Source organism: Armigeres subalbatus, chromosome 1 (genome assembly GCF_024139115.2).
Source record: "Armigeres subalbatus isolate Guangzhou_Male chromosome 1, GZ_Asu_2, whole genome shotgun sequence".
Classification (NCBI taxonomy): Eukaryota; Metazoa; Arthropoda; class Insecta; order Diptera; family Culicidae; genus Armigeres; species Armigeres subalbatus.
Genome location: NC_085139.1, coordinates 117,274,180 through 117,283,366, shown reverse-complemented (window position 1 = coordinate 117,283,366; position 9,187 = coordinate 117,274,180).

Here is a 9,187-nt window from a genome sequence, read left to right as displayed (position 1 = left end):
CAATCAGGTTCACTTTAAATTTCTCTCTTTCTGAGATACACATACGGATCGCCTTTGTAATGTGAGACATTTGATTTAAATAGTACGGTTTGTCATAAACTCATGAATGAACCTAGCTTAACTCTGCACATTGAGGATCGCCTACATGTGCTTTGACACAATCATGTTTTATTTAGAATACTGGGATCGCCCTTGTATTCACCAACACTCTGAGGATCGCCTCAAGGTGTACTGACATTTCATTACCCAAGATTGGGTTATGTCGAAATCTTCGGGATCGCCATAGATTTCACTTTCATGTATAACTTAATCGCATCCTGAGGATCGCCAACAGGTGTTATTAAGTTTAAATTAAAATGTTTTACAAAAAACCCAAATTTTCACATTTACGAAGTTATCATGGAAGTGTTTTTCTTTTCAAACAGGCATGTATACATACCATTGACCATGCCATCTTTTTTTTTATTTTGATAAAAATTTCCTGTTTCGATATAGAGCTTGCTATTTCCAAGGGGGACGACACTTCCGCTTTTATGGAAAAAATCACCAAAAAACCTATCAAACTAAACATTTTTTCAAATATCCTATCAAATTCATCTAAGCGTGCATTATCATCGTCTATTCTTTGATATCTGTTTCTAATCTTTTATATCCCTTCCAAGTTTTTGTCAATTTTGGCAAAAGGCCTTTTCACGAGAAGTTAGAAAAACAGCTGATTATGACAACGCATGAAATGTGATGAAATGATACAAAAGAGATAGTCCAAAACAAACAAGAATCTTTCGTGAACCCAGCCAACAGTACAGGACTGAAACACCCGCGGGGGACGCAAACTCGTCCGTTCTTGTTCCAGTTTCTGTACCGTTGGCCAAGTTTATCATGATGAATTTCTTCAAATGCCGCAGATGTGAAAACATCGGTACGGATGATGCATTTAATTTGTTTTGCACAGCTATGCGAATAAACAGTGCTTTTCGAGGTCTCCCTAATCAATGATCGAAAACGACATTAAAAGCCGGAACCTCGACCGCAACAGCAAGAGAAATTAAAAAGAAAGATACATTGGAAAGCATACCACAAGCAGGAACTAATAATAATAAGGTTATTAGTTCCTGCCACAAGCGTCGCCACAAACTGATACAAAAATTATCAGATGCGGAGACATCCTTGGGCACATCGGTACCAATTATTATGTATTTTAAGTTTGGCAAAAAATGTTAAAGAGGTTATTGTATAGAACAGTATCAAAAGAAAACCAACGATATTATTTCCTCTTTGTTTGTCATTCTGACAGCATCTTGACAGTGCTACACGCGGAAATATCCTAAAATATCCGTTTCTAAGCATTTCTAATCGCAGGAAAGATAGCCCAATTTGAGTTAATTTAAGCTATTTTCATCTAAGACACTGAAAGTAACGTTCGGAAAAAATATTTAAAAAAATCCGATGAAAAGTATGGGAATTTTTTTGAGAATTGTCTTGTGTCGTGCCCCTTGGCTATTTCTAATTCGGAGTTTTCGTCTTCAATTTCCTTCAAAATTCATCTATTGAATGGTTGGTCCTCGTCGCCATTTATAGAAACGTCCTTATGCGTTGGCCTCGGCGTTGGCGGTTGACATAAGAATTGTAATGTTCTGCTCCTTCAAATAAAACACTGTTCTCACAAACAATAATCCCGTTTATTATAAATGGCTTTCTTCACATCTATTCCCGACACTCTGATATACCACCGTTCTCTGCGGCTGCTCAACACTTTCTGCCCCCTAACATATACCTGCTTCCCTCTCACTGTCACTCATCATCAATATCTCTCTGTTATGAAGGTATGCCTAACCGTTCGAACAACTGTCAGTATACAAACAAGGTGTGGCACTACCGTGATACCTATCGGTAGATGTGGGACCCTACAACCCCCCTTAACCTTCAAAGAGTTAATGCGGTACAAAATCTTTGAACCGAGATGGTTCCGCTCTCGCTCTAGGGGGTCTAGATATAGGATCGTTCAGTTTTTTCTCTTGATCTGTTGCTGGCGAATCAGTTTCCATTTTCTTTAAATGTGCAACATTCCGACGAAATTCTTTCCCCGTCACCTTGGATCTTACAGTAACATCTCCTCCTTGCTTCCTAACAACGTCGAACTCTTCAGGGGAATAGTTTGCTTCTAGTTTGTTACATTTCTTCATTCTTTTTGCCAACACCGAATCTCCCACTTCAATTCTACTTTCTTCAGCCCTTCTTTTACCATCTGCATAAATTTTCCCTTTTTCCTTTGCTAGCGCATCTCTATCTCTGATTTCTCCATCATCCGCTCTTTCCACTGGTACTTGGGGTAGCTTAGTCCGAATTCTACGACCAAACATCAATTCGGCTGGTGATATTCCCGTTGTTGAGTGGTTGGTTGAATGATAAGTTAATAAGTACTTCCTCATCTCCTCTCTCCAATTCTTCCCAAGCTCCTGTGCTATTCTCAACCTTTTGAGTAATGATCGGTTTTGTCTCTCCACTTCCCCGTTCATCGCTGGCCAGAACGGAATGGTGTTGATCAACTTAACGTCATTAGATTCGCAGAAATCTCGAAATTCTTCACATTTTTCGGAGAATTGAGGACCGTTATCAACTCTCAAAGTTATCGGTAATCCGTATCGGCCAAATATAGTAGCCAATTCAGATATTGTATCCGCCGCTGTTATTGATGTCATCTCCACCACCTCCATGTAGCGACTATAATAGTCCACAACCACCAATAGATACTGACCTTCAGGTAGCGGTCCAAGAAAATCAGCGGCTATGTCTATCCAGGGTTGGTTTGGAAGATCCTTTCTGTTCATCGGCTCTGGTGCATTTGGTGTCGAGACAAGTGTGCATCCTTTGCATTGCTTAACAACTCGTTCTACATGCTGATCGATTTTGGGCCACCAGACATTTGCTCTGAGATGGCTTTTCATTAATCGCATACCGGGATGTCCTTCATGAGCTAATTCCAGAACGGTTTCTCGTAGCTTTTCCGGAATTACAATTCGATCCACCCTCATGAGAACATCATTTATTGAACAAAGTTCGTTAGCTACAACTCGGTATGCTAGAGGTAAATTTTGTTGGTCCCCCAATCGAATATTTCGGATTACTTCACATATGTCAGCATCTAATAAACTTTCTTTTTCGATGTCTTCCCATTTAACCGCAGAAGCATTAGCTGCATAAACTGCAACCTCTCGAATAAAAATCTCCTCTTCATTATCGAATGGAATAGCAGCCGAAGTTCCTAATCGTGAGAGAGCATCGGCATAACTGCTGTACGATCTCTAGGGTTGAAAAATCCTAAACTCGCTTCAGTGCCTAACAACAGCTTGATCTTTTCGAATGATGTGTTCTGTTCAGGACCCCAAACAAATTTAACTCCTTTCTTGGTTAACTCACGTAATGGTTGAGCAATGTGGGCCAAATCAGGAATAAATTTATTCATGTAGTTTGCGAGCCCAAGGAAACTCCGCACTTCTGACTCTGTTATTGGCGCCCGGAAAGACAAAACTGCTTTAATTTTCGATAATGATGGGCTAATTCCTTTTTCCGAAATATGATGACCCAGAAAATCTAATTCAGATACCCCCAAAGCACACTTGTCCCAGTTGATCTCTACTCCTCGCTCTTTGAGTCTTCTTAAAACCTATAAATAATTAGTCAATTTATTAATTAATCTTTATTCATTCCTCATATAAAACTTGAACAATGAAAACAACAAGATTAGTTTACCTCCTTTAAATTTCTGTTATGAGCTTCTTCATTTTCACCTTCAACAATAATATCGTCCAGGTACCAATAAGTACCTTTACATCCGGATAGCAGCTCTTCCATGACTCGTTGATAGATCTCAGGTGCTGTTACCAATCCAAACGGCATCCTTTTGAAGCGAAATAACCCTCTGTTTGTAATAAACGTAGTGAAGTCTCTTGAATCCGGCGCCAACTCCACTTGGTGAAAAGCCTCACGTATGTCGAGTTTACTCCAAATTTTCCCACGACCAATGCGAGCCAGGTATTCCTCTACCACCGGCATAGGAAAACGTTCGCGTATAACTGCCTCATTCACTCGTCGTAGGTCCAAACACAAACGAGGTTCTCCAGATGCTTTCCCTACTACTACGAGCGGGGAAACCCAAGACGTTGGACCAATTTTAGGCTGTATGATATCACGACGTAGTAGCTCTTCTATTTTTCGATCTACAGCCACTTCCATGTGTATTGGAACACGGCGCAGAGGTTGAAACACCGGTTTTATGTGTGGGTTAACGCGAATGTGTGCCTGTACTCCCGATATCTTGCTAAACGGTTCCTTCGTCGCATTTACGCGGTTGATATTCAATCCAACCTTCAGCACGCCAAGTTGTTTCGCCGTGTAATCTCCTAGAATATCCCGCTGTCCACCCTGTACTACAAAAAATTCGGCAACCACTTTCTTTACACCGATTACAACTTCCGCCTCGAACGATCCCACTACAACAAGCGGCTTGTCGCTACCGTAACCTTTCAGCACTTTCGAGCTTCCTTTCACGGAACTTTTTACTGAAATTTTCTTCTGCTTCATAGCTTCCCATGTTTCCGGTTTGATGAGATTAACATCAGCACCCGAATCATCGGAACGACAGTTTTCTACCACCACATCAATCAAATATATCTCCTTCAATATGTCGCTGACCTCACTGGAATATTTATCAAATCCACAGTTTATTGCCTGCTGCCGTAATCGAACAACGAAATGCGCAAAATTTTCACCCTCCTTTTGCTTGAGCTGACGCAGTTTTCTCCTTTCAATTATATACTGCCTTCCCGCTTGAAAATACGCATCCAGAAGTTGAATTGCAATGTCATACACTCTCGGTTCCACGGCAACCAATGGAACTTTATCATGATCCGGCAAACTTTTGAACACTCGTTGTAAATCAATCCCTCCCAAATGTAATAACTTGGCCTTCATCAATCGCTGATTTGATATCGCATACGCTTCGAAATAGAATTCCAGACTGCCTTTCCATTCCTCCCAAGCTTGCGATAACTTGTTTTTCTCAATTGCTTCACATCGAAAAGGCGGAATTTGTCGTGCTTCCTCCATCTGTAAACAAGATGCTTCTATCAGCATCACTATTGTGTGTAAACATTTATTGAAAAAGCAGCTAACAATAATCAAGTCGGATGAAGGCTTTACCCCTTATATAAATTTAGTTTTTTTCGATTATCACTCAAAACTCTACACCGTTTTTTTTTTCCGTTTGAAATATTATATATTTTCAAAACAAAGAAAACGAATGTATTATTCTCAACCAATATTAATCTCAGGCATAATTTCCTGATGCATATAAAACAAAAGTATCATACTTTTATTCAACAAATACGGTCAATACTGAATAATTTTCTCAGTACAACAGTAATTTTTTTTTTCAGTACATAATTACAATTTGCTAAAATTTTAAACAACTTTTGAAATTTATTCATTTTAAAATATAGTCTACCCGTAAGGTGATATTCTGCCCTTCTACTCATAACCGTGTCAAAGTGATATACATTCAATGAAACATGATACAAATACGCATATTGAGGCAGTACTTTGGTTACACAGAACTTTATTAAATATACTTACATTTATAGACTTCTGATACAGCCATACAGATTTTAATAAAGGTCCAACTATTGAGCGCTACTGGCTAAAACTTGTTTTTTTTTTATTCGGGAACTCTACGTCACTTTCCTCAATTCGTCCAGCTCCACGCGAACGCTACTGGTTCAAATTCCTTCTTTTTGTTAATCTCATCAAATTATCCAACTCCAAGTGAACGCTACTGGTTCATACATAAGGTACCCCGGGGCAAGTGGGACCTAAAAAAAAGCTAGTTCAGCAAAATTGTTAATGCATACTTATAAAACACGATATTTCAGAACATTAACCACGCATACATCATTATATGCTTCCGTTGTTGAAGTGTAGACGTGTTGTAAGCCATTTATTCAATTACAAAAAATATTGGTAGTGAAAGAAATAAATTCACCTGTAGGACCCACTTACCCCTTCAAACGGGGCAAGTGGGACCTATTCTGTTTTATACTGTCGAACTAAACTAATTAAAGGAATCTACAATGTTCATGTTACTTCTGAGTCGTAGTATTTTCAGATCATGGATGGAGGTTTGTTGCTTGTCGGATTTTTGTTTTTGCTACAAGAAAGGGATTATAATTTTAGCAAATATGAACACCAGACAGCAGCCGATTTACTGTTTGATTGGCTCTTGTTTTGCTCTTCACTGGGTTATTTTTGTACCAAATGTTTTAGATGGAAAGGATAAGCAATTCTTTATTCACCATTCGAGTGAATGTTTCTGTGTTTAAAGCACAGATTATTACATAAATCAGTACTTCAAAAGAAACGTTTTTATTCAGGCTATGCGCACTGCTATAAATTTGTAATAGAACGAAATTGCCAATTTATGTGTTGAGCACTTTATTTATCTGAAAATCTGTAAATTTGATGCGCAATTTGAAAATAACAAAACACAAGACAAATTTTGTTGACCTATCGTTGAACAAATAGATTATTTACACTGTAAATGGAAAAATATCGCATTGTTATAACTATTGCGGGAGATAATTTTTAGAATGAATTCTGTATTATTGTTAATCAACTGTACAATACTATTTAACAGCGAAACCAACAATAAGCAAACTACATCTGATTCAGATCCATATGATATATGAGTGTCGAAGTTATTTTTCACTAGACAACGATTTAAAAACAATTAAAAGGGCTCTATCGAAATTGTTGTTCAAATATGTCCCACTTGCCCCATGTATGTTAAAACTAAAGGGTAAGTGAAAATTGCTAATTTTGGCTTAAATTAAAACTTATAAATCATTTTCGATGTCACACAATTATTTGATTGCTCAAATTATTCACCTTCCACATCAATGATAAATTTAAAAACGACTATTATGGTGGAAATCCATTGAATTAAAATATAAGCAATAGATTTTCCCGGTAGTCTAAAGTCATGATCAAGCAATAGCATTAGCATGGTGCCTCAAATGGTTTTGATTCCAAATATTTTTGTGTGGGCTGTATTCGTTGATAGTCCTGCTTCATCTTTCTAGAAGATTGTTACCACTAAAAACGTTTATCGATTGATCAGCAGCCATAGTACCCACTTACCCCGTATTTTCACTTGCCCCGGAGTACCTTACTACTTCTGTCGTTTTCTTTAAACTATCCAACTCAATGCAAACTCCAACTTCCTTAAATTATCCACTCCACACGAACGCTGCTGGTTCTAATTCAACTCAACTAGTACAAAAAAAATCCACCACTTTGAACGCTACTGGTTCATTTTTTTTTTTTCGCTCCTCGTCCATATGCAAATCTGTGAACGCTACTGATTCACTTCTCCATTGTAAACACATGGTGGCAAAACTACAGTCCACTATGAACGCCACTGGTTCAGTACACGTTCACTTAGCCACAACAGAACAAAAACACCCCAAACGACCACACCACAGTACACTGCCCATCCATTCGGCCGCCAATAAAAATGAATCCTCATTCCCACCCTGCTCTCCATCTACCCGCCCAAAGCGCAGCCAATGTTTCCCTACGCGCGAGAAAATTTGTCGGTCACGAACAATCATTGTTACTTACTTCATTCTTCCATCCTCTTTTCACCAATATTCCCTTAACACCGCATCCATACCAACATTCACCGTATATATAACCCCTTCTTTTTATTATTGTTACTACCCTTTGCTAATTTGAATTCATCACCCGTTTGCCGAGTTGAATAAAGCACTCCATCCGACCGACGCCATTTTATTTTTTTTCAACGCTATTTCTTTGCCAAGCATCAATTTTTTTTTCATCCAGAATAATATTCGTAGACAAAAACACTAACCTTTATCCTCGTCGCCAGGTTGTAATGTTCTGCTCCTTCAAATAAAACACTGTTCTCACAAACAATAATCCCGTTTATTATAAATGGCTTTCTTCACATCTATTCCCGACACTCTGATATACCACCGTTCTCTGCGGCTGCTCAACACTTTCTGCCCCCTAACATATACCTGCTTCCCTCTCACTGTCACTCATCATCAATATCTCTCTGTTATGAAGGTATGCCTAACCGTTCGAACAACTGTCAGTATACAAACAAGGTGTGGCACTACCGTGATACCTATCGGTAGATGTGGGACCCTACAAGAATGATTATTTATTAGATATTTGCCAATAGAAAATCTTGGTATAAACGATTTGGTTTTGTTGACGTCGATGACTAAGCCTGCCGAAGAGGAAAGCTCGGCAAGGTTGTTGAGCTTGCTCTGCATATCAGAGCGCCGTTGAGCGAGGAGTGCAACGTCATCGGCCAATTCGAAGTCGTTTAGGTGCTCCATGGTTATAGGCTGCCATAACAGCCCGCGGTTTGGTTCACGGTCAATCGCACCTATCAGAATCTCGTCGATTACGATGAGGAACAGTAACGGTGCGGTGATAGAATACATCCTTGCCTCACACCAGCTACGACCCGGATAGGGTCGGACAGGACCCCATTGTACAGCAGCCTACACGAAAAGGCCTCGTACTGTGCCTCGATGAGACCGATGATTTTCTCAGGAACCCCCTTGCGTCTCTGGGCGCCCCACATATTCTCTTGATTGAGACGGTCGAAAGCTTTTTCGTAGTCAATAAATACCAAGTAAAGGGACTCTTGGAATTCGTTGACCTGCTCCAGAATGATGCGGAGCGTGACAATATGGTCCACACAGGATCTTCCGGCACGAAATCCGGCTTGCTGCCGCCGGAGAGTCGCATCGATCTTCTCCTGAATCCGGGCTAGGATAATTTTGCACAGAACTTTGAGAACGGTACACAGCAACATAATGCCTCGCCAGTTATCGCATACAGTCAGGTCACCCTTTTTGGGCACCTTCACTAAGATACCTTGCATCCAGTCGACCGGGAAAGTTGCGGTGTCCCAGATATTACGAAATAAACGATGCAGTAGTTGAGCAGATGTCATGGGAACAGTTTGAGCATCTCGACTGATATGCGATCGACACCTGGGGCTTTATTTGATTTCATGCTTTGGATGGCTGTTTGAATCTCTAGCAGTGATGGAGCTTAGGTATTGACGCGTGTTATACGTCGGATCCTATAGGCA